The sequence below is a fragment of the Procambarus clarkii genome, chromosome 64 (genome assembly GCF_040958095.1).
Source record: "Procambarus clarkii isolate CNS0578487 chromosome 64, FALCON_Pclarkii_2.0, whole genome shotgun sequence".
Classification (NCBI taxonomy): Eukaryota; Metazoa; Arthropoda; class Malacostraca; order Decapoda; family Cambaridae; genus Procambarus; species Procambarus clarkii.
In genome coordinates, this window is record NC_091213.1 from 16651879 (window position 1) to 16675852 (window position 23974).

General features: G+C 50.8%; 1 long non-coding RNA gene across 2 annotated transcripts in view; it reads left to right on the top strand.

Moving 5' to 3' along the window:
• The first annotated feature begins 384 nt into the window (after positions 1 to 384).
• The window catches only part of LOC138354741 (uncharacterized), a 134296-nt gene continuing 110706 nt past the window's right edge, over positions 385 to 23974 (top strand). For both annotated transcript variants that reach the window (XR_011223679.1, XR_011223678.1), the window contains exon 1: positions 385 to 545. This is a non-coding gene — a long non-coding RNA (uncharacterized lncRNA). The remainder of the gene's footprint in view (positions 546 to 23974) is intronic.

Genomic DNA, 23974 nt, shown 5'->3' on the forward strand with positions numbered 1-23974 from the left:
GTACTCAACATAAAGCAGAACTACTTTTAATCAACACAGTGCTAACGGCATAATGCACTACAGCACGTATTTACTGTAGAGCATTCACAATTTCACGAAACTTCAAGATGGACATAACTCCAACAGTAAGGTAAATTTATGAATTCCAGTATTTTTTAGTAGAGAAGTAATATATAGGTACAGTATTTAATATGATAATGCATTTTTATTGTGCACAGAAAAAAAAGACACTGACACAAACGCCTCCTGAAGGTCACCTCTTGCAACTAATCCAACGATCCAACGAACTGGGGTTGGTCCCATATAGTACATTGAATCGAGGTTGTACTGTAGTAAGAATTTTTATCTGATAAATGTCCTATATGAAAATGCCATTATTGCTAGGAGTATTTAATACTGTATACAGTATTTCCTCTTGCAGTGGGATTGCTGACCAGATCTTCAATCACAAGGTGTCGAGTGGGTAGGAAAGTCCCAGTCTAAAAAATGTCACATCCAAACAAGTACAGTAACTACAACTACGGATTGGATAGCATATGGAATAGGTGAGTGGATGTCCTGTTTATGCTGTAAGACTAGTTTGGTCATGCCATTTTAGGTGGTTTCTTAAGGTTGTATACTCTTTAATACGGGTTCCTAAACTGGTGGTATAGTATCCAAATAATTGCAGTTTGAGACTGTCCTTGAACCATTTTAAAATGTTTAAACTAGTAATTTTTAACTACCTTGATTGCAGCTACTTTTTATTTGCACTTTTTCTATAAATAAAAAGAACATATTTATCTTTCTGGAGGGAAGCCCCTCCAGCTCCCCGGAGCTATCCAGGCTGATATGGATATATTAGACTTTGGGATCAGTCAAGTGAATGAAGTTCTAGGCCTACCAGGGACCACGAGTCAGAACCTGGCCCCCCTCAGAGAGGCACGAGGAGCAATGGCCTATAGAATTGCACATGTGGTTTGGAGTCTGCCATTCTGTGTCTATGTCTGCCGTTGACTGGGTTAGGCACCCAGAAAGGTAAGCGCCCCAAAACAAACCCCTATTCTCGTTAAAACTACTACTGATATTCAAACGATTGGACAGAACTCTCCAAATGAAAACGAGCATGACGTCATCACGTGTCATGCCACTGTCTGCGCAGCTTCCCCCTCCCTGGGAAGGGGAGCAGACCCCTCACACGGGCTACCTAAATCTCAGTTCTTCGACTGGTGTGATTGGCAATGGTCTGGTGACTCTGGCTCCAGATTCTGTCTTCAAGCTCTGTTCCTTGTGGTGTGGTGCTGTCCTCTGGTGCGTGTGCCAGGAGTAATCTCACAAATACTTGGGCTGCATGTATCTAGGGTTATCTTCCCTAGGAACCCTGTACATACTGCCCTTGGGGCTTGGGGCCTCCTTCCACAAGTCACCTTGGGATCTAACTCTGCTAGGTCTTTTGCTGCTTGGTGATTGGCTGCCCTTAATGTGTGGGGGTGTTTTCTGCACCCTTGGTGCTATTGGAAAGGGGGGTAGTTTGCACTAGTTGGGGTGTGGGGTATTGCACAGCTAGTTATCACCTCTTTCCTAGTTATGTAAGCCAAGCTAGTTATCACGGCCGGCTCTGTTCCACCTGGGTACATTGTCCTCTTGCAGGGTTTTTCTTTTGTTTTTGTTTCCTGCCTGGTAGGGGGCTGCCCCTTGTGTTAGGTTATTACCATTGTCTTTTGGTGGGACCTCCACTAGGTCCCTGTGAGTGGACACATACCAGGGGCGCAGTTTTTAGTGGGTTTTCTTGGTGGATTTGGCTGTGGGTTTGCAGTATCCTGCCTGGGGCTTCCCTTAGCAGTACCAGTCTAAGGGTCCTGGGAATCCCCGCAGCGGTGCATGAGACCAGGCATGAGATGGATACAACCCTTGGGTCTCCTCTCACATGTGAGTTTGAGGGTTGCTCTATCCCCTTGTTTCGGGTGACTCGCCGTTTTTGCCTCCGTTATGCTGCCTGTTGGGTCAGTGACGCCTTTGACCCGTAGTCCTGCGAGTTTTGTAGCCTGTTAGTGACTTGGTTCACCCAGTCTACTGATGATTCTATTCGGGTGCAAGCAGCTAAGGCATTGCATGCTAGGTTTAGGTTGCTGCAATGCGCTAGGTTGATTGCTGTCCCAGAAACCCTGAGACCGCCTCGTTCTGGTTATAGGGACTCGGACTTGGGAGTGGTAGTCGCCTCAACTCTGGTTCCATCTGCCACCCTCTTCATTCTGATCCTTCCCCTCTGCTTCTGGCTCCAAAGTGTCTAAGGGTTTCGGGGGTTGCAGCAGGGTTTAGCTGGGTTTAGCTGGTTTTGAGACTCAAGCAGTCTCGGGATGCCCCTGCCGGGCTGGCGACGGAAGCATTAGAGTTGGTTCCTCCAGCCATGGCGTCTGGGTCTGACCAGTGGGACCCCCTCCTTACTGCCTTTCTGGCTTTTTCTTTGAGGCCGGGCTTTGGAGGACAACTCTGCCCCTAGGTCCTGAGTCCCGATGTGGAGGTTCTCGGGGCTGGGGAGGGGTTGATTTGGAGGCTGTGGGCCCCGCTTGGGTTTTTCTACCCTCGGAGCAGGGCTTGCTGATACAAGGAGTAGGGTTTTCTTTCCTCCCCTCCGTGTACGAGTTGGATTTGGTGTCGGCCTCTTCCCAGATTCAGTTCCATATCCCTTCGGGTCCATCGGTCCCGTCCATCCGGGGATTTTCGGCTTCCCGCATCCTTCCTCATGAGGTTCAGGAAGCCATTGCTGCTTACCTCCTGCACGACCCAGATTATGCCTCCATCAGGACTCGGTCTTCATTCAGGTTTGGGTCTTCGTCTTCCTACTGGGTTCATTATGAGATTCCGGAGTCATACTGGCTAGCGGACTGCTCTTTTTGTTGGAGGCTTGGCATACAGTACTTTGTTGTTCCTGCAAGCTTGAGTGGCGTGAGGTGCTGACATTGGTCCAGGTTCATCTAGGGGGGGCAAGTTTGAGCACCTCAGTGCGTGCTTGCTCGCCCCTGTCCTTCCTCAGGATATTGGCATGGTGCAGCTTCACATACAGGTTTTCTCCCTTTCGGCTGCACTGATTGCGGAGGACTTGCGCGCTCATGGCCTGTTGGCTTCGGTCTTGTGGTTCTTTTCCTTCATGAAGCTGTTCTCTGATTGACTTAAGAAGGATGTGGAAGTGCTTAGAGCTGTTCCTGGGGTCCGGTGCCATGGTTTCGGCAGCATGTGCGTCGTCTGCTCTGTTTAAGCTGTTCGCACCGATCCTTGAGGTTATCTTGAGATGATTTCGGGGCTTTTTCTAGTGTCCCCGCGGCCCGGTCCTCGACCAGGCCTCCACCCCCAGGAAGCAGCCCGTGACAGCTGACTAACTCCCAGGTACCTATTTACTGCTAGGTAACAGGGGCATTTAGGGTGAAAGAAACTTTGCCCATTTGTTTCTGCCTCGTGCGGAAATCAAACCCGCGCCACAGAATTACGAGTCCTGCGCGCTATCCACCAGGCTACGAGGCCCCTTGCGGGATCCTGCGGGATGCAGAGTCTTTCTTTTTTTGCTTTGCATCTCGCGTGTCAGCAGGTAGTGGTCACTTCCTCTTTGGAATCTGTTTGGGCCCTGGCTCTTAGGTTTTCTTCACCTTTTTGTCCCCTTGCTGTTTGCAGAATCTGCGGTTGGGCAGTATATGCAGGCAGCTTCTTCGAGTTGCCGTCCTATGTCGGACTTGTTGCTCCTCCAAGGGAGGGGGGGGGGCGGGGTATGGGAGTTCTTCCTGGAGAGGTTGTGCCAGGGCTTGTGGTTTCTCCCATCATGGTAGGCCGGCGGTGCCAGTTTTGGAGCCGGCGCCACCTTTTGACCCCGTCTTCGTCTGGTTGGCGCGGTGATTGCTCTGTGTGTAAGTCGGGTTCTTGCAAGGGGCCTCTGCACTTTCTCAGTTCTTCCCATTGATGGGGCGATGGGGGAAGGCTCATGCTGTTTGCTCAGTCCCGAAATGGGTCCGAGCAGACCTGAGGTTCATTCTGGACTGGTCCCGTCTGAGCCCCTGGGTCTATTGCCACTCCTGTCAGATGACTACTGTCGCTGGTCCTGTTTCTCATGGAGCTGGGCGCTTGGATGGTGTCCCTGGACCTTTGGGACGCGTATTGGCACGTTCCGATTCATCCTGGGCTCAGGGACTGGCTTGGATTTGTGTGGCATCTGTTACCACTTTCATTGCCTTCTATTCGTTTTGAAGCTGGCACCTTGTGTGTTGACATGCCTTACCCGGGTCATAGTGGGCCTTCTGCATCTGTTAGGGGTTCGGGTGCTGGTCTACCTTGACGACTGGCTGGTGTGGGCTCCCAGCCAGTTTGCGTGTCTGCTCACCAGGGATTTGGTTCTTTTCCGGCTAGCCGGGTTTGTGTTTCTGGTAAACTGGAGGAAGTCCCATCTGGTTCTCTGTCAGGTTCGGACTTGGTTGTGCCTTGTGTGGGACTCTTGGACCCCTTCCCTGTGTGTCCCTCCGGAGGCTCTGCTTTGGCTGCAGTCCTGCCTTCGCCTGTTTCTGGAGGGCTCCTGGGTTACTTGGTGGCTGCTCGAGGGTTTGTGAGGGATCCCTTCCATGCCTCTCGCGATCACTGGGTTCGGCCTCCGAGGGCCTTGCGTCGGTTGCTGCATCATTGGCTTCCTCTTCAGGTTTTTTGTGGTTCAGTGCCTTGGCGCCTACCCGAGTCTCTCACTCGATGTGTTCACAGGCACTTTGTCTCTCGGCTGGGGCTTTGTGACCAGTATTCACTAGGCTGGCCAGGGGAGGTGGGATTTGTTCTACCGTCAGGCCCACAGCATGGTGCGGGAGTTTGCAGTGATGTGGATGTCTCTTCGGAGGGTTCGAATCGACGATCAGGCTCCATTTGAACTGCTCCCCGGTGGTTCATTGCTTGAACTGTGGGGGTTCAATGCGGTCCTTGGCTCTTTGGGGCTGGTCGCTTTGAGTGACTTGTCTGCTGAGTTATCGGGGTTTGGTTCTCCTGGCGGTTCACGTTTGAGGGGTGTCCAACGTCCTGGTGGACAGCCTGTCTTGGTTCATTCCCCTGTCCATGGAATGGACAGTTGAAGCAGACTTGTTCAGTTGGCTCTGCCGGACGTATGGGCTCCTGAAGGTGGACCTCTTCACGTCGGCGTGGTCGAGGCATTTCCCGATATATGTGGTGCCCTTCCCACGACTGCGGGGCCGTCAGTCGGGGTCGATGCCTTTCGGCAGGACTAATCGAGGTGGGGTTTCCTGTACCACTTTCCCTTAGTTCATCTGTTGCTCTAGGTCCTAGCTCGCTTGGAAACTTACCAGGGAAGAGTAGTCCTCTTGGCTCCTTGGTGGCCGGCCCAGCCTTGGTTTCAGGCGCTGCTTGCTCGGTGTCCGAACCTAGGGGTTTTCCCGTGGCTCTGCCTCTTTTAGCAGATCCGTTACATGGCTGGTTCGATCGTCTCCTTGAGTCTTTGCGTCTGGTCTTTTTTACTTGAGTATCACTACTTGTATGGTGGCTTTGTTAATTGTCCCACTTTTGTGCCTCATCTCGGTGACAGTATGAAGTTTCCTGGTTGTCCTTCAGGCTCTTCTTGTCCCTTCGTAGGTTTACTTCGCTTTCCGATAGGGTTGTCTTGTCCTTTCTCTCGTGGTTGTTTCAGGACCGTCATCTTATGCCGAATACTGTCGCCTCTTATTGTGCGGTGCTGGCGGAGCCACTGCAGCTGGCATTTAGCATTGATGTTACTTCTGCACTGTTTCGCAAATTGTCTTGTGCGTTGTCACCACCTGCCTGCTCATGCGCCGCATGGGCTGTCCTGGTCTTTGGATCGGGTGCTCTCTTATCTTTTTGCCCCTCGGTTTGTAGTGGCCCCTTTGGTTCGGGATTGTTTCTCCAAGGCTCTTTTTCTTGTTGGCATTGGCCTCTGAGGGTCAGGTCGGAGAACTTCATGCTCTCCTCTGGCACAGAGTTTTCTGCTCCTTTGGTCCTGGTTATTGGTTTGTTCGTTTGCAGCCGTCTCCTCTTTTCTGGCAAAGAACGAGACTGCTGCTTTCTGGAGGGATTCTTGGGGTGCTGATTCTTGGTTGATTAAGCTAGGGGTGTATCATGTGTTGTCTGGTCGCAGCTCTCTGCCATTTCCTGTGCTGCATGGCCTCCGTGACCAGGGACACTCTTTGGGTTGACCCGGTTTCCCTTGTTCCCTGATCCAGGGTTCGGGTCTCCCAGGTCGTCCTCAGGGTTCTTCAGTCCAGCCAGCCTGCGGCCTATCCTCGTGCCCATGACATTCATAAGTTTGCTGCGCTGGCTGCCGTCTTGTACTGACCTTCGAGCACGAGGTTTTTAGAGGTCGAACAGGGTCCTGGCCGCTTGCTGCCTTGCGAGTGTTGCGGGGCCTAGTCGGACCTGTGTTGCATTGGGTCGGCGGTTGCAGCCAATTGTCTCAACTTCGCATTGAGGAGCAAGTGCCAACTGCCTCCTGGGCAAATCCATCTTGGTTTTGTCTTTGGGTAAGTAGCTCCGGGGAGTCGATAGGGAACTCCCCAGAAAACCAGCGTTGAATCTAATGACATGCCAGTTTCTGGGTGAGACCCGGAGGCTTCCCGGCATCCCTTCGTTTGGCGGTTTTTTGAGTGTTTTGATATCCAGTCTCAGAACTGGTGTGTGGGTAGCCAGTGTAAGGGTTTGGAGCTTTCCCTTCCACCTCCCAGGGAGGAGGGGGGGAGCTGCACAGGCAGTAGCATGGCACGTAGTGATATCATGCTCATTTGCTCATTTTCATTTGGGAGTTCTGTCCACTCGTTTGATTTTCACTAGTAGTTTTAACCAGTACAGGGGTTTGTTTTGGGGCGCTTACCTCTCTGTGTGCCTGACCCGGTCGATGGCAGACATAGAATGCTCCAAACCACATGCGCAATTCTATAGGCCATTGGCCCTCTCAGAGAGACATGAGGAGCAGATTCTGGCTCGTGATCCTCGGTAAGCCTAGAACTCCATTCACTTGAATGATGTCAAAGTCTAATATATCCATATCAGCCTGGATATTTCCGGGGAGCCTCTGGGTCTCACCCAAGAATCTGGCGTTTCATTAGAATCAACACTGTTTTTTTTACTGTTCTTTTTATTGGTATCCATTTGTAAAGATATAGATGATACTATATTTTAAAGCAGATCTCTGAAATCTTACTTGTACATAATAGGTTTAGTGGTGGTTATGGATCTGTCAAAGGGTGTAGGTAGATGCTGGGTAATCCAATGGGAGTGTATTTTAAAAATATTTAGATTTTGGTTCTGGGAGTTCTACTCGCAAAGCCTGGCCTGGCGCCAAGCTCTACACGAAATCATTTGTTCCAACAGGCTGTTGCCTGGAGTGGCCCTCAGGCTCACATACCCACCACAGGTTGATTGGTCTGGCACTTTAAGAAAACAAACTAGTTTTCTCTTGAAGATGTGTACGGTAGTTCCGGCAATATTTCTTGTATTCGCTGGGATGATGATGAACAACCGTGGACCTCTGATGTTTATACAGTGTTCTCTGATGGTGCCTATGGCACCCCTGCTCCTCACTGGTTCTTTTCTTCATTTTCTTCCATATCGTTCACTCAAGTATGTTATTTTACTATGTGGATTTGGCATCAGGCCCTCCACTATTTTCCACATATATATTATTTATCTCTAGTGTCATTTCTAGTGAGTGCATTTGGAGACCTTTGAGATTATCCCAATTATTGTCTATGGATCGATGTGGTTCTAGTCGCGTCTATGTATGCCTTGTATGTTTTCTGTACTCTCTAAATTTCAGCAATCTCTCCTGCTCTGAAAGAGGAAGTGAGTACTGAGCAGTACTCAAGACAGGACAGCACAAATGATTTGAATAGTACAACCATTGTGATGGGATCCCTGGATTTGAAAGTTCTCGTACTCCATCCTATCATTTTTCTGGCTGGCATTATTTGCTTTGTTATGCTCCTTAAACATTTGGTCATCAGACATCATTATTATTCCCAAATGCTTTACATGTTGCTTTCTGTACTATGGGCAGATTTGATTGTGTTTTGTACCCAGTTTTATGTTTAAGAATCTCTTTTTTACCGTACATGAGTACTTGGAATTCATCACAGTTAAACGTGTTATTTTCTGCTGCCCCATCAAAAACTTTATTTTTTTTAAAGAAAGACATAAAAGTTTTTCAATGTCTTCAGCAGAGGTAATTTTCCTGCTGATTTTTGTGTCCTCTGCAAAAGATGATATGAAGCTGTGATATGTATTTTTTTCTATCTGATATGAGAATAAGGGAAAAAAGGCAGTGGTGCAAGGACTGTACCCTGAGGTACAGTGCTTTTAACTGTACTTACTCTTTTATTTGGTTGACTGATACTCGTGTGTTCTATTTGACAGGAAATGGAGTATCCACTGTCCTACATTACCAGTTATTCATATTGACCTCATTGTGTGTGCTATCACTCCATGGTCACATTTGTCAAATACCTTTGCAAAGTCTGTGTATACATCATCTGCATGCACTTGCTAACAAGTTTCAATATATGGGTTGAAAAGTTATATGTATCTGTGTTCCTTCATTTTCCCATAAATCCCTTCTTAAAACTATACTTAATTTTTCCCTATTGGGTCATTCCATCTCAAATCACCAGTCACCTATGGCTCCCATTCGACCCTCTTCAAATGCCATGAAATTTTGTAGTAAGATAGCCCTAGAGCCCAAATGACACTTTGCAAAATATTAGAGCTCAATCTGCTTTGGTTCTTAAATAACAGGTCCATATTCAATGGGCTCTTGTCCCGTTAATGCTTAGGTACCACAAAAATGACCAACTTTGACCATTTGTTAACCCTTAAATTGCGCATCGCATCATATGATGCTTTGACCGACTTGCAGTAAATTGCGCATGAGTACTACGCAAGATTTGAACGGCCCACGGATACACGGGGTTCACCACACCTTCATCAGGGCTCTTGTAAACAGACGCCATTTTTTTTTTTTAAATCATGGGCCAAATTCCCGAGTGTTAGGGGCCTCAGTATTGAGTGAGCTACCAAGCCTGACACACGCAGCATGAGCTCACAGCACTGCTGTTCAGCTTGTGACCACAGCATCGCCTAAAAATGCCGTAATATACTTGTTCATGCTATTATGTAGCGATGATATTATTACAGAAGACCCCTGACTGTGATAAAACTGACCAGGGTTCTGATAATAGCAGGATTGTGGTGATATTTAGCGCTGTGCTCCATGGAGGGAGGAGTAATGCTGTGGGAGGGGGCGGGTAGTGGTGTTGTCTTCTGACTGTGTGTGGCCATCTTTTATTGACTGCACTCACCATACCAGCTTAGTGGTTCGCTATGGTGAACACAAATGTAGATACTTATATATAACGTGTGTATAGAGGGTATAAACAGCAAGAGGAGTAGGTTGGGAGCCGCCATTTTGGTGAGGACGGTGGCGTCGTCTGCACGACTTACCATGTTGTTTACTGGTGACCACGATGGTCTTTGGGCACCATACCAGTTTACTTGTACAAGTATGGTGAATAAAACGGGTAGATATTTATATATAATGTGTGTATATAGCGTAATAACACCACAAACAGTATTGTTGTAGGAGAAATATTAGTGCGTCTGGCCTTGAGAGCGGCAGCCATCAGCTGACTGTAATTACCTAAGTGTAATTACCTAAGTGTAGTTACAGGATGAGAGCAACGCTCGTGGTGTCCCGTCTTCCCAGCACTCTTTGTCATATAACGCTTTGAAACTACTGACGGTCTTGGCCTCCACCACCACCTCCCCTAACTTGTTCCAACCGTCTACCACTTTGTTTGCGAAAGTGAATTTTTCTTATATTTCTTCGGCATCTGTGTTTAGCTAGTTTATATCTATGACCTCTTGTTCTTAAAGTTCCAGGTCTCAGGAAATCTTCCCTATCAATTTTATCAATTCCTGTTACTATTTTGTATGTAGTAATCATATCACCTCTTTTTCTTCTGTCTTCTAGTTTCGGCATATTTAATGCCTCTAACCTCTCCTCGTAGCTCTTGCCCTTCAGTTCTGGGAGCCACTTAGTAGCATGTCTTTGCACCTTTTCCAGTTTGTTGATGTCCTTCTTAAGATATGGGCACCACACAACTGCTGCATATTCTAGCTTTAGCCTAACAAAAGTCGTGAACAATTTCTTTAGTATATCGCCATCCATGTATTTAAAAGCAATTCTGAAGTTAGAAAGCGTGGCATAGGCTCCTCGCACAATATTCTTTATGTGGTCCTCAGGTGATAGTTTTCTATCTAGAACCACCCCTAGATCTCTTTCTTTATCAGAATTCTTTAAAGATTTCTCACATAGTATATAGGTTGTGTGGGGTCTATGTTCTCCTATTCCACATTCCATAACATGGCATTTATTAACATTAAATTCTATTTGCCAAGTGGCACTCCATGTCCAGGTCACTCCATGTATTTTGTCCAGGTCTTCTTGAAGGGCATGACAATCATCTAAGTTTCTTATCCTTTTTATTATCTTAGCATCATCAGCAAACATGTTCATATAATTCTGTATACCAACTGGTGGATCATTTATGTAGACAATAAACATCACTGGTGCAAGAACTGAACCCTGTGGTACTCCACTTGTGACATTTCTCCAGTCCGATACATTGCCTCTGATCACAGCCCTCATTTTTCTATCAGTCGGAAAATTTTTCATCCATGTTAGAAGCGTACCTGTCACTCCTCCAATATTTTCCAGTTTCCAGAACAACCTCTCTATGTGGAACTCTGTCGAAAGCCTTTTTTAGGTCCAGATAGATGCAGTCAACCCAACCATCTCTTTCCTGTAATATCTCTTTTGCTCGATCATAGAAACTTAGTAAATTCGATACACAGGATCTTCCAGATCGAAAACCATACTGTCTGATATTATATCATTTGTCTCCAGGTGTTCTACCCATTTAGATTTAATTTAATTGACTGTGCTAGTAGCTACGTCTTTGTTCCTTTACTCACCATACAAGCTTAGATGTACAGTTATGGTGAACAAAACATGTAAATATACATGTTATAACATATATAACATCTGTATATAAAAGCAAAAACAGTATGGTGGGAAGAGAATGGTGGCAAGTCAGGTGAGGTGAGGGAGGGAGGGAGGGAGTGGCAGTCAGTGGCGGGCTGCCACTGTCACTACCACTCAGCATACCAACTTAGTGGTTCGTTATGGTGAACACGAACGTAGATACTGTACTTAAATATAGCATCTGTATATAGTGGATAAAAGCAAAAACAGTATTGTGGGAGGAGAATGTGGGTGAGTCAGGTGACTTGAGGGAGGGAGGAAGTAGCAGCCAGTGGCAGGCTGCCACTGGCACTGCCACTCTGCATGCCAACTTAGTGGTTCGTTATGGTGAACACGAATGTAGATACTTACATATAGCGTCTGTATGTAGTGACTAAAAGCAAAAACAGTATTGTGGGAGGAGAATGTGGGTGAGTCAAGTGACTTGAGGGAGAGAGGAAGTAGCAGCCAGTGACGGGCTGCCACAGGCACTGCCACTCAGCATGTCAAATTAGTGGTTTGTTATGGTCAACAAAACATCCAGGTACTTATATATAACCTGTGTATATAGTGTAATAACCGACAAAGTATTTGTTCACTGTTTGATGAACATAATTGAATCAACAATATGCACACCATATTTTTGAGTACAGCGATGATTCACTCATTTTATTATATAAATATATCACACTACACACTATTGAATAATATTACAGCAAAAAAACTACGAAAAATCAATCAGAGACATTGAAATAATTAGGTAATTATCTCTTTGTGGTAACTCCGGCCTGACAGCTGGCGAGTTACAGACTGCCTGGGACGCACGCTTAGTCAGCGCATGTTTTTTTGCCAGACTTCCCCGCCCTATAGCGGGCAATATATGCCACTTACGATTTTTTTTATTATTTTTCCCATGATCAGAGAACACAAATTAACAGGTTAGGAAGAAAAAAGTGTTTTTTTATGCGCCTGTGGGTGTCAAATGGTATATAGCCATGCGCCATTTAAGGGTTAAATCACTTATATTGCCTGTAGGAGTGTGAAATTTGACATACCAGGACAACTTTTGGTGTAGAATAACGTAGTGTAATCGAAAAAGCAGTATGGGTGGCCATTCAGCTATCCATCCATGCTAAAATCACTGCCAAATTTTGTCTCAAGAAATTTGGACCCCAATTTGGAGACCACTTACTCATCAGCAAAAGGTCTAAACGCCATGATCTTTTGCAACGATGTATAACACGCACAATATTTCGTAGTGATGCAATAGCAACTGTGTTGTATCCATATGTCCTGAGGTGGCCCACTTGGAAGTTGGCCAAAAAAATTTATGTGCAAAACTAGCCAACTTTCAAGGCTAAATATATCAATATGCGTCATTCCCAATTTGGTTTTGAATGACACCATTGAATAGAGCAGATTTTTCTGTACAAGAGTTAACTTTTATTTAGGTTGGGATCTGAATTCCTAGTTCAGCCAGAGGACTGAAAATGACATACCTTGGTGCGATATCGAAAAAATTCAATTTTGATTCTCCATAATCATAGAGTGCACATAGCAATAATCAGTGGCAATTATATAATGCATAAATTAACTGTGGTAAATTGTCTCTTAGCCTATCATTGTTACCTGAAAACAGGGTCCCATGTGCATTGCTTGAGTTTTCTTGATGCAGTGTACAGTTTGTGCTGTAAAATTTATGTAAATTTCAATATTTTGATTATGATGATCGTCCTGTTCACATTCTTGGTTTCCAACAGATGGCTTCGGCCAATGTGATGTCTGATAGTAAAAAGTACACCCAATTTTTGCTTGCTTAAATTTTTTTTTTTAATTTAGAATTTTTCTAGGGGGGGGGGGGGGAGCCTTTTCGGCTCCCCGGAGCTTATCCAGGCTGATATGCTAATATCAGACTTTGGCATCAGTCATGTGTATGGAGTTCTATGGGCCTACCGGGGACCACGAGCCAGAACCTGGCCCCCTCAGAGAGGCAAGGGGAGCAATGGACTATAGAAACCCCCGTGTGGTTGGAAGCATTCTATGTCTGCCATCGACCAGGTCAGGCACCCAGAAAGGTAAGCATCCCAAAACAAACCCCAATTCTGGTGAAAATTGCTACCACAAGCCAAACAGGTGAATAGAACTCCCCTAAAAAAAAAAAAAAGAGAGCAAGTGATCATGACGTCGCACGTCATCGTGCCGCTGTCTATGCAGCTCCCCCCCTCCCTGGGCGAGGGAAGGTGGAGTCCCAGACCTACCGCGCCGACTATCCACCATCAGTTCTTTGGCTGATGCTAACTGCTGAGGTCATGTGCTCCGGCTCCGGTGGTTGTTTTAGCACTGTACCTAGAGTGTGGTGACTGTCTTCTAGGTTGTGTGTGAGCCTGGAGTGATTCTCCAGTACTCGGGCTGCATGTGCCTAGGGTTTCCTTCCCTAGGTGCCCTGTAAGTACTGGCCTTGGGGCTTGGAGCCACCTTCCACAAGTTCCTTGGGTTCTGCCTCTGCTAGGCCGTTTACTGCTTGGTTTTCGGCTGCCCTTTTTTGTACTCGGATGTTCTGTCTCCCTTGTTCGTCTTAGGGTAAAGAGCAGTTTTGCACTGGTGGGGCGCAGAGGGCTGCACAGTTTGTTTCCACCAATCATGGTGGCCGGCTCTGTTCCGCCCGGGTACGCTGTCCTCTTGCAGGGTTTTCTTTTTCTTTTTGTTTATCAGCCTGGTGGGGGGGGGGTCTGCCTTCGTTCTTGCCCCCTGTGTACTGAGTATTCTTCCTTCTTCAGGTGGTTCCCCAAGCTAGGTCCCCGTGAGTGTACACGTCCCAAGGGGTTCAGCTCTTAGAAGGTTGTTTGGTAGCTTTGGACCCGGTTAGCAGTACCCTGCCTGGGATTACCTGGGCGCGAGTCCTCTTATAGTAAATGCTCTGGGCCCTGGGAAACCCCTGGGGGGCGAGCGGGTCCGATGGATGTGACCCTGGAGTCCCCCCCTCACTTCCAGTGAGTTTGAGGGTTGCTCTCACTCCTTGTCTCAGGGTGACTCTCTCTGTCTTTGCCTCCGTCTGCTGCCTGTGGGGTCGGTGACACCTTCGGCCTGGAGTCCTGCGAGTTTTGTTGCTTGTTGTGACTCGGTTACCTAGTCTTATGCTGACTATGCAGGTGCAGGCAGCAGGGGCGTTGCACATTGAGCTTTGATGGTGGCACCGCTCTCGGTTGTTTGCTCCCCGGAAGCCGCAACCCTGCCCCGTTTTTGTTGGTGTTGGGGCTTAGGAGTGTTGGTTGCTTCGGTTCCTTCCACACCCCCTTGTCTTTCCACTACTGTGATCTGTTCTGTTCCTCCCCCCTTCCTACCTGCATCTAGCTCCTTACTGTCTGTGGGTTCGGGGTCGGAGCGGGATTGTTGGTTTTGAGACTCTGGCGATCTTGGGGAATTCCCCTTCTGGGGTAGCGACAGGGACATTCGAGCCTGTTCCTCCAGCCGTGTTCTAAGAGTCTGCCAGTGGGCTCCCTTCCTTAGTTTTTTTGAGGCTGCCCCGTTTTTTTCTTGTGAGGCCGGGGCTTTGGGGGGACGGCTCGGCCCCAGGGCCTTCCGTGTGGGTTCCCGGGGCTGGGGAGTGGGCTGACTTGGGGACCTAGGGCCCCGTTGGACCCCGCGGGGGGTTTTCTACCCTCTAGGCGGGGTTTGTGGTTACGCTGAGTGGGGTTTTTCCTCCCCCCTCGCAGTACGAGTTTTTGGGTGTCGGCCCCTCCCCGGGCTCGGTTCCTTGTTCCTCGAGTCGGTTGGTTCCGTCCTATAGGTGGGTGCTCTCCTCCATTATCCCCCCCCCCCTTTTTTTCTTGGGACGGGATGTCTCTGTCATGTTCCCTTCTTCTTAGGGTTCTACATGACTTTTGGTCTCGGGTGCAACTGTGCCTTTATGTGCTTTCATGCCTTGTGCTTGCTTCTGTGTTCTCGAGGGTTCGGGAAGGTTTTAGCTTCTTCCTGTCTTTTTGGAACGTCTGTTGTCTTTCGATGTGGCTTCCCTCCGGTCCTTTCTAGGGTTTGTTGGTCCTTTTCTGTGTTTATTCTTGGTTTTTTACCCTGTCTCCTTCTTTTGTGCAGCGGTGCTGCTCGTTTTCTTTGCATACTCTTAGTCCGGGACACCGGATTGGGCTACTTGTAGCCCGATTGAGTTCCTTGTCTTCCTTTCGTAAGCCGGCTATGTTGTCGCTGCTTACTCCTCTTTTGGCTCCTGTCCCATGTGATGGGCTGTTTCTTTTACAGTATTTAGCAGTTCACTCGGGTCGTGTACTGTTTGGCTACTTTTCTTGTAAAGTAGTCCTAGTTGGCGCCTTCCCGCAGAGCGGGTTGGGCGGTTCAGACAGCGTGTCCTGCGCATGTACCATGGGAGTTTTTGGTTTGTGCGGTGTGCACCAGTGCTGGTATTTTGCATCCTTTTCTGGGGGGAGCCCCGTTGGCTCCCCGGAGCTTTACCGGCTGATATGCTAATGTCAGACTTTGGCATCAGTCATGTGTATGGAGTTCTAGGGCCTACCGGGGACCACGAGCCAGAACCTGGCCCCATCAGAGAGGCAAGGGGAGCAATGGCCTATAGAAACCCCCGTGTGGTTGGAAGCATTCTATGTCTGCCATCGACCGAGTCAAGCATCCAGAAAGGTAAGCATTCCAAAACAAACCCCTATTCTGGTGAAAATTGCTACCTAAAGCCGAACTAGTGGATAGAACTCTTCAACAGAAAACAAGGAAACTAGTATGACATCATACGTCACCGAGCCGCTGTCTGCGCAGCTCCCCCCTCCCCGGGAGGGGAAGGGGGAGCCCCAGACCTCCCACACCGGCTATCCACCCATCAGTTCTTCGGCTGATGCTATAGGCAATGGTTATGTGCTCCGGCTCCAGTGGTTGTTTCAGCACTGTACCTAGAGTGTGGTGTCTGTTTTCTAGGTGGTGCGTGAGCCGGGAGTGATTCTTCAGTACTCGGGCTGCATGCGCCTAGGGTTCCCTTCCCTAGGTGCCCTGTAAGTACTGCCCTTGGGGCTTGGGGCCACCTTCCACAAGTTCCTTGGGTCCTGCCCCTGCTTGGCCGTTTACTGCTTGGTTTTCGGCCGCTCTTTGTGTGCTCGGGTGTTCTGTCTCCCTTGTTCGCCTTAGAGTAAGGGGCAGTGTTTGCACTGGTGGGGCGCAGGGTACTGTGCAGCTTGTCTTTACCAATCATAGCGGCCGGCTCTGTTCCGCTTGGGTACGCTGTCCTCTTGCGGGGTTTTCTTTTTCTTTTTGTTTATCTACCTGGTGGGGGGTCTACCTTCGTTCTTGCCCCTTGTGTTCTGAGTATTTTCTGGTGGTACCCCTGCTAGGTCCCCGTGAGTGTACACGTCCTGGGGGTTCAGCTCATAGACAGTTGTTTGGTAGCTTCGGGTGCCGGTTAGCGGTACCCTGCCTGGGATTACCTGAGCGCGAGTCCTCTTATAGTAAACGCTCGGGACCCTGGGAAACCCCTGGGGGCGCGCGGGTCCGATGGATGTGACCCCAGAGTCCCCCCCTCGCTTCCAGCGAGTTTGAGGGTTGCTCTCACCCTTTGTCTCTGGGTGACTCTCTGTTTTGCCTCCGTCTGCTGCCTGTGGGGTCGGTGACACCTTCGACCCGGAGTCCTGCGAGTTTGGTTGCTTGTTGTGGCTCGGTTACCCAGTTGTACTAACAAAGCGGGTGCGGGCAGCAGGGGTGTTGCACTTGAGCCTTGGTGGTGGCAACGTTCTCGTGGTTTCCTCCCCGGGAGCCCCGGGGCTGCCCTGTTGTAGTTCGTTTTGGGACTTGGGGGTGTTGGTTGCTTCGGTTCCATCCACGCCCCCTTGTCTTTCCCCTGGATCACCCTTCCTGCCTGCATCTGGTTCCTTACCGTCTGTAGGTTCGGGGCGGGGTTTTTGATGGTGTTGAGACTCGGGCAGTCTCAGGGAATTCCCCTTCCGGGGTAGTGACGGGGGCATTTGAGCCTGTTCTCCAGCCGTGTTGTACGAGTCTGCCAGTGGGCTCCCTTCACTAGTGTTTTCACGGCTGCCCCGGTTTTCTGGTACGGCCGGGGCTTTGGGGGAACGGCTTGGCCCCGGGGCCTGTCGTGTAGGTTCCCGGGGCTGGGAAGGGGCTGACTTGGGGGGCCTTGGCCCCGTTGGACCCCGTGGGGGTTTTTTATCCCCCTCTAGGCGGGGCTTGTGGTTACGCGGAGTGGGGTTTTTCGTCCCCACTCGCCGTACGTGCTGTTGGGCGTCGGCCTCTCCCCGGGCTCGGTTCCTTGGCCTTTGAGTCGGTTGGTTCCCTCCTGTGGGTGGATGTTTCCTCCCACCCCTTTTTGGGACGGTGTTTTCGTCATGTTTCCCCGTTCGATGGGGTTCTGCGTGACTTCTGATCTCGGGTGCGCCTGCGCCTTCGTGTGCCTTCGGGACTAGTGTTGGCTTCTGTGTTCTCGAGGGTACGGGAAGGTTTTACACTACTTCCCGCATTATTGGAACGTCTGTCGGCTCCTCGTCCTTGTCGCCCTGTTGGGCTACTTGTCGCCCTGTTGGGCTACTTGTCGCCCTGTTGGGCTGCTTGTCGCCCTGTTGGGCTGCTTGTCGCCCTGTTGGGCTGCTTGTCGCCCTGTTGGGCTGCTTGTCGCCCTGTTGGGCTGCTTGTCGCCCTGTTGGGCTGCTTGTCGCCCTGTTGGGCTGCTTGTCGCCCTGTTGGGCTGCTTGTCGCCCTGTTGGGCTGCTTGTCGCCCTGTTGGGCTGCTTGTCGCCCTGTTGGGCTGCTTGTCGCCCTGTTGGGCTGCTTGTCGCCCTGTTGGGCTGCTTGTCGCCCGGTTGGGCTGCTTGTCGCCCGGTTGGGCTGCTTGTCGCCCGGTTGGGCTGCTTGTCGCCCGGTTGGGCTGCTTGTCGCCCGGTTGGGCTGCTTGTCGCCCGGTTGGGCTGCTTGTCGCCCGGTTGGGCTGCTTGTCGCCCGGTTGGGCTGCTTGTCGCCCGGTTGGGCTGCTTGTCGCCTGGTTGGATTCCTTTTTGGGCTCTTTGCTTCTTTGGCCGGTTTTATTGTTCCTGCTTCCTCTTTTGGCTACTTTTCTCGTGCAGTAGTCCTGGCTGGCGCCTTCCCGCAGGGAGGGTGTGCGGTTTGGCCAGCGTGTTATGCGCATGCGCCGTGGAGTTTGTTTTGGTCTGGGCGGTGTTTCAGTGCTGGTGTTTTGTGCCCTTTTTGCTACAGTGCTTCGCCTCTCGTTCTTCTCCGTGGCTGCGGTATGTGCCCCTTTCGCGCTGGGGGTGTCCTGGTTCCCAGTTGTGGGGAGGACACCGCGGTTTTCCCTGTGTCATGGGTGTGGACCGCCTCCTTCGCCTCTCCCTGCTCTCCTGCGGGTCCGGCAGGGTCCGGCTCTGGCGTCTTCACCTGGCGGTGCTCCCAGGTTCTTCTGGGCACGGTTGAGTCGTGTCAAGTTCGTGCCACCATTCGCCAGGTGAGTTTCTGCGGTCTGGCGTCTTTTGGCTGGGCGCTGGATGCGGTGTTGTTTATATACCTGTCTCTATTTAGGTATATTTTTGTACGACTGAGACCGTTCGCACACCAGTGACTGTCCCTTTTTTCAACCCTTCCTGTCCCCCTCATGTGCATGTCCAACCCATGCTGGAGTCATTCAGGGGACCCTCCTTTTTAATGTTGTGAGATGTGGGAGTTGCAGGGTTGGTTCTGTACTCACCTGGTAAGGCTCCTGGCTGTGCTTGCAGGTTTTGAGCTCTGGCTCTTGGGTCCCGCCTATCTGGCAGAACTTGCGGGATAGTACCAGTGGAGTGCAGTGGTGCTATTGGCACATTTGGGGAACACTGTATTACCATCAGAGGTCTGTGCTTGGTACACGCCCTACTTGCGAGCATAAGCCTTCTTGCTGGTTCGTCCGTGGACTTCCAGGGCGCACTAGCCTGTTTTTGTATGGCAGTTCTGGCCCGTCCTGGTTGTGGGGGTATGTGGGCCGGTGGACTGGTCCTAGCAGCTGCCTGGTGGGCCACCCTCTGGCCGGTCTAGCCTGGCCTTGGGCCGGGCTTCAGGTGTAAAAGAGCTCCCAGTACCTCATCCAGCGGGTATCGAGCGGGGTTTCTCCGCCGTCGGTCGCCTGGTGCAGGTTTCTGGGCCTGCAGGGTTTTGTCGTGTCTCCGTTGGTCCTGTCTGGGGTCTGCCTGCTCCGTTCTCTGCCTTTGCAGAAGGGAGTTGCTATTTACATGTTGCATGTTGCAGTGGTGCCTGTTGCTGCTTCTGCACGTGTGCATTGGTACCGTGTTTCACGGTGGCGTGTCCTTGTTCCTGTGTCCGGTTGTGGAGTGGCACTTTGCTGCCATTTTGTGCCTAGGGATTGCGTGGGGGTTTTCTGTCCCTGCCTGATTGTCCACCCCTGGTTGTTCTCCTGGGGTTTTTGTGCTTCTGCTCTTTCTTCCTGCCTCCTCTGCAGCAGGGATGTTCTGCAGATGTGTTACATCTGCGTGTGTTCTTAGGCATTGGTCAGCCTGTGTCCTGTGATGTGCTTCTTTGTCTCGGTCTATTGCAGTTGTTCGTACCCCTTGGTTCGGGTACTGTTCTGGCGGCGACCCTTCCGCCTTCTTTGGTTTCCTAGCTTGCCCTGCCGGTTGGTTTTTTTTGGGGGTCTTGCGATGTCTCGCGTCAGACCCGTCGTTTCTGAACTCCTGGCGGGCTTGCATGCTTTGGGGAGTTTTTCTGTTCGGCAGACGTTCCATCTCCTTGTGCCGCCTGGGTTTCGGTGGTCGCGCCCAAGATCTTCCCGCGGCTCCGCCTTTTTCCTGGGCTCGGAGGGGCCTTGTCGGGGCTGCTTATGTTCTGCCTCGCGGTCTCGCCTCCGGTTGGTGGTTGGGTGGCTTCATGGTAGGTGTCACACCTGCGTGCTTCTCTTGGCGGCAGTATGGGGTATTTTGGCGGTCCTTCCTTTTCCTGTCCCTTCTTAGGTGGTTACTCTTGTTAGCTTGGTTTACTCTCGGCTTGGTTTTCTGGTGGGGGTTGGGGGCCGTCGTCTTGCCACATACTGTCGCCTCTTTTCGTGCGGCTCGGGCGGAGCCGCTTCAGCTTGCTTTCGGTCTTGGTGTTGCTTCTGCACCGTTAGTCAGCTGTCTTGTGCGTCGTTTCACCTCCGGCCTGTTCGTGCGCCGCTTGCACCATCCTGGTCTCTGGTCAGCGTGCTCTGTCTTCTCCTCGGTTGGTAGTGCCCCTTTGGTTCCAGTGTGTTTTTTCGTCGGCTCTTTCCTTTGGGCCTTTGCCTCTGGGGGTCGAGTCGCTGAGTTTTCTTGCTCCTTCGGTTTTAGCGTTTTGGTCGTTTGGTGGCAGCAGTCTCCATCTTTTCTGGCGCGGGGTGGGGCTGCTGCATTCTGGTGGGGTCCAGGGTTTGTTGGTGCTTCGTTGGTTGGGCCGGGGGTGTGTCGTTTGTGTTCAGTGGCGGCCCTCCGCTGTTGTTTGCGTGCCATGGCGTTTGGGTCCGGAGCGCGTTTTGCGTTGCTCCGGTTCTGTTCTTCCCAGTTCACGGGTGATAGTGTCCCAGGTGGTCAGCCATGTTCTTGCGGCTAAGCTGCCTGTGTTCTTTCCTCATGCCTGTGGCGTTCGTGGCTTCGCTGCTCTTGCTGCCGTCTGGGCGACGTGGCCTTGTGGTCTTTCGGGCATGGATTATTGGTGTTCGTGCAGGGGCCTTGCTGCTCGTGGTTCTCGTGTTGTTCCCGGGATTTTCGGGGCTGTGGCGCCTTGGGTTGGCGTTTGCTGCTGGTTGTCTCGCCTCCTTGGGGGGTGCGTGTTGTCCGCCTCCCGGTTCTGTCCCTTTGACCTTCCTCTGTGGGTAGTTAGCTCCGGGGAGCTGACGAGGCTCCCCCCAGAAAACCAGCGTTGAATGTAATGAAACGCCATTTTCTGGGCGAGACCCGGAGGCTCCCCGGCAACCCTCCCTCCCTCCGGTCGGCGTTTTTCGCGTGTTTTGACATCCAGCCTCAGAACTGATGGGTGGATAGCCGGCGTGGGAGGTCTGGGGCTCCCCCTTCCCCCTCCCCGGGAGGGGGGAGCTGCGCAGACAGCGGCGTGGTGACGTATGACGTCATACTAGTTTCCTTGTTTTCTGTTGAAGAGTTCTATCCACTAGTTCGGCTTTAGGTAGCAATTTTCACCAGAATAGGGGTTTGTTTTGGAATGCTTACCTTTCTGGATGCTTGACCCGGTCGATGGCAGACAAAGAATGCTTCCAACCACACGGGGGTTTCTATAGGCCATTGCTCCCCTTGCCTCTCTGAGGGGGCCAGGTTCTGGCTCGTGGTCCCCGGTAGGCCCTAGAACTCCATACACATGACTGATGCCAAAGTCTGACATTAGCATATCAGCCGGTAAAGCTCCGGGGAGCCTCCGGGTCTCACCCAGAAAATGGCGTTTCATTACATTCAACGCTGGGTTTTTTCTCGGATGCTTTGCCTCCTGGGGTGATCTGGATTGCAGCTATAGGGAGGACGCCCCGATTTTCCCTGTGTAATGGGTGTGGGGCGCCTCTTTCGCCTCTACCCTTCTATCCTGCGTGTGCAGTTCTGGCCTTCTTTCCCTGGCGGTGCTCCTGGGATCTTCTCGGCATCGTTGTGTCGTGACACGTTCATGCCTACGTTCGACAGGTGAGTTTCTGCTGTCTGGCATCTCTTTCGGCCGGTTGCTGGATGCGATTATATTTATATAAATATATTTACGTGTATTTATATGAAATATATATGATATATATTTTTGGATACGGATACAAGACCGTCAGCACACTGTTGACTGTCCCTATTTTGGCCTGTCCAGTCCCACTCATATGCATGTCCAACTCATGCTCGAGTCGATGAGGGGACCCACCTCATCTATGCTACAGGGTACGATGGTTGAGGTGCAGGTTATGTGCTCACCTGGTTGTACTTGCGGGGATTGAACTCTGGCTCTTTGGTCCCGCCTCTTCGCCGTCAGTAACCTGGTGTGCGGGTTCCTGGGCCTGCTGGGCTCTATCGTATTTACGTTTGACCCTGTCTGGAATCAGCCTCTACCATTTCTCTGCCTTTGCCGAAAGAAGTTGCTACATGTTGCATGTTGCTGGTGCACGTGTGCATTGGTAACGTGTACCACGGTAACATGTGGTACTTGTTACTGTGGCAGGATGTTGTGGGGTGACATTTTGCTGCAGTTTTGTGCCTGGGGTTGCGTGTTAGTGGATTGCTTGTGGCATTTTTCGTGGTCTTCTCTGGGGTCCCTCTTTCCTTTCCCCATCTTAGTGCCTGGCTTGGCCCTTCCACGTACATTGGTTTCTCTGTTCTCACCTGGTTGTCCGCCCCTGGTTGTGCTTCCTGGGGTTGAGCTTAGGCTCTTTCGTCCTGCCTCTCCCCTGTCGTTTCCTGACATCTCCTGGGCGTTGTCATGTCTGCACTTGCAGCTGGGTGGGGTCAGCTCCCCCACTTCCCTTCCTTGTGCATCCCAATTGTTTACTGCTCTGCCGCTGGAATGTTTCCTTCTTTCGTTCCTTTGACTTCTTTGAGCGCTCCTTCTGCCTGTGTCGCATGGTGCGTGTACATTTGTGTGCATTGATCTGTCTTCGTTGCTCATACCCCTTGGTTCGGGTACTGGTCTGGTGGCTACCCTTTGCACCTTCTTCGGTTGGTTTGTTGGGACAGGGCCTGCGACTTTGTGGGTTGGTCTTGTCCCTTTCGTTCCTGTTTTGCTGCATGCCTTCTTCGTTCCTCATCTTCTTGCTTCAATCTTGTCCCTGGCTGCTGGTGCAGGAACTGTTCTTCTGGTATTTTTCTCATTTTCTCCTACACACTGTTGTGTGTTTTGTTTGTGCCTTTTGGCCTTCCTGTTGCCAGGTTTGGGTTCCTGTTTTCCTTGCTTGCCCTGCCTGTTGGCATTTTCAGGGTCTCACGGTGTTCCTTCTCTGGACTTTCGCGGGGGACCTGTAGTTTTTTATCTCCTGGCGAGCTCGTTCGCGTTAGGGTGTTTTCCTGTTTGGCAGACGTTCCATATCCTTCCTTGCCAGCTTGGGTTTTTGGCTCTGCTTCCTCGGTGGTCACACCCGAGACCTTCCCGCGGCTCCTCCTCTTCCTAGGCTCAGATGAACCTTGACGGTACCGGTTAAGTTCTGTCTCGAGTCTCTCACCTTTGGTTGGTGGTCAGGTGGCTTCGTTATTGGTGTCCCACCTGCATGCTTCTTCTTGGCGGCGGTATGGGGTATTTTGGCGGTCCTTCCTTTTCCTTCTGTCCCTTCTTGGGTAGCTGCCTTGTTGGCATCAGCATGGCTTTTCTGGTGGGGATTTCCGGGTCGTCATCTTGCTGCATACTGTCGCCTCATTTTGTGCGGCACTGGCGGAGTCGCTTCGGCTTGCTTTCGGTCTTGGTGTTACATCTGTGCCGTTCGTAAGCTGTCTCGTGCATTGTTTCACCTCCGGCCTACTCATGCGCCGCTTGAGCCGTCCTGGTCTCTGAACAGCGTGCTCTTTCTTCTCCTCAATTGGTTGTGACCCTTCGGTTCGGGTTTGTTTCTCAGAGGCTCTTTTCCTGTTGGCATTTTCCTCTTGGGGTTGGGTCGCTGAGCTTCTTGCTCTCCTTCAGCGCAGGGGTTTCTGCTTCTTCGGTCATGGCGATTGGTTTGTTCGGTTGCAGCCGTCTCCCTCTTTTCTGGCACGGGATGAGGCTGCTGCTTTCCGGAAGGGTCCTTGGTTTGTTGGTGCTTGGTTGGTCAGACTGGGGGTGCATCGTGTTTTGTGTTCAGTTGCGGCCCTCCTCTGTTATTTGTGCGCCACGGCTTCTGTGTCTGGGATGCGCTTTGGGTTGATCCGGTTCCGTTCTTCCCTGTTAGTGGGTGAAAGTCTCCCGGGTAGTTCACCGTGTTATTGCGGCTAGCCAGCCTGTGTTCCTTTCCCGTACCCCTGGCGTTCGTGGATTCGCTGC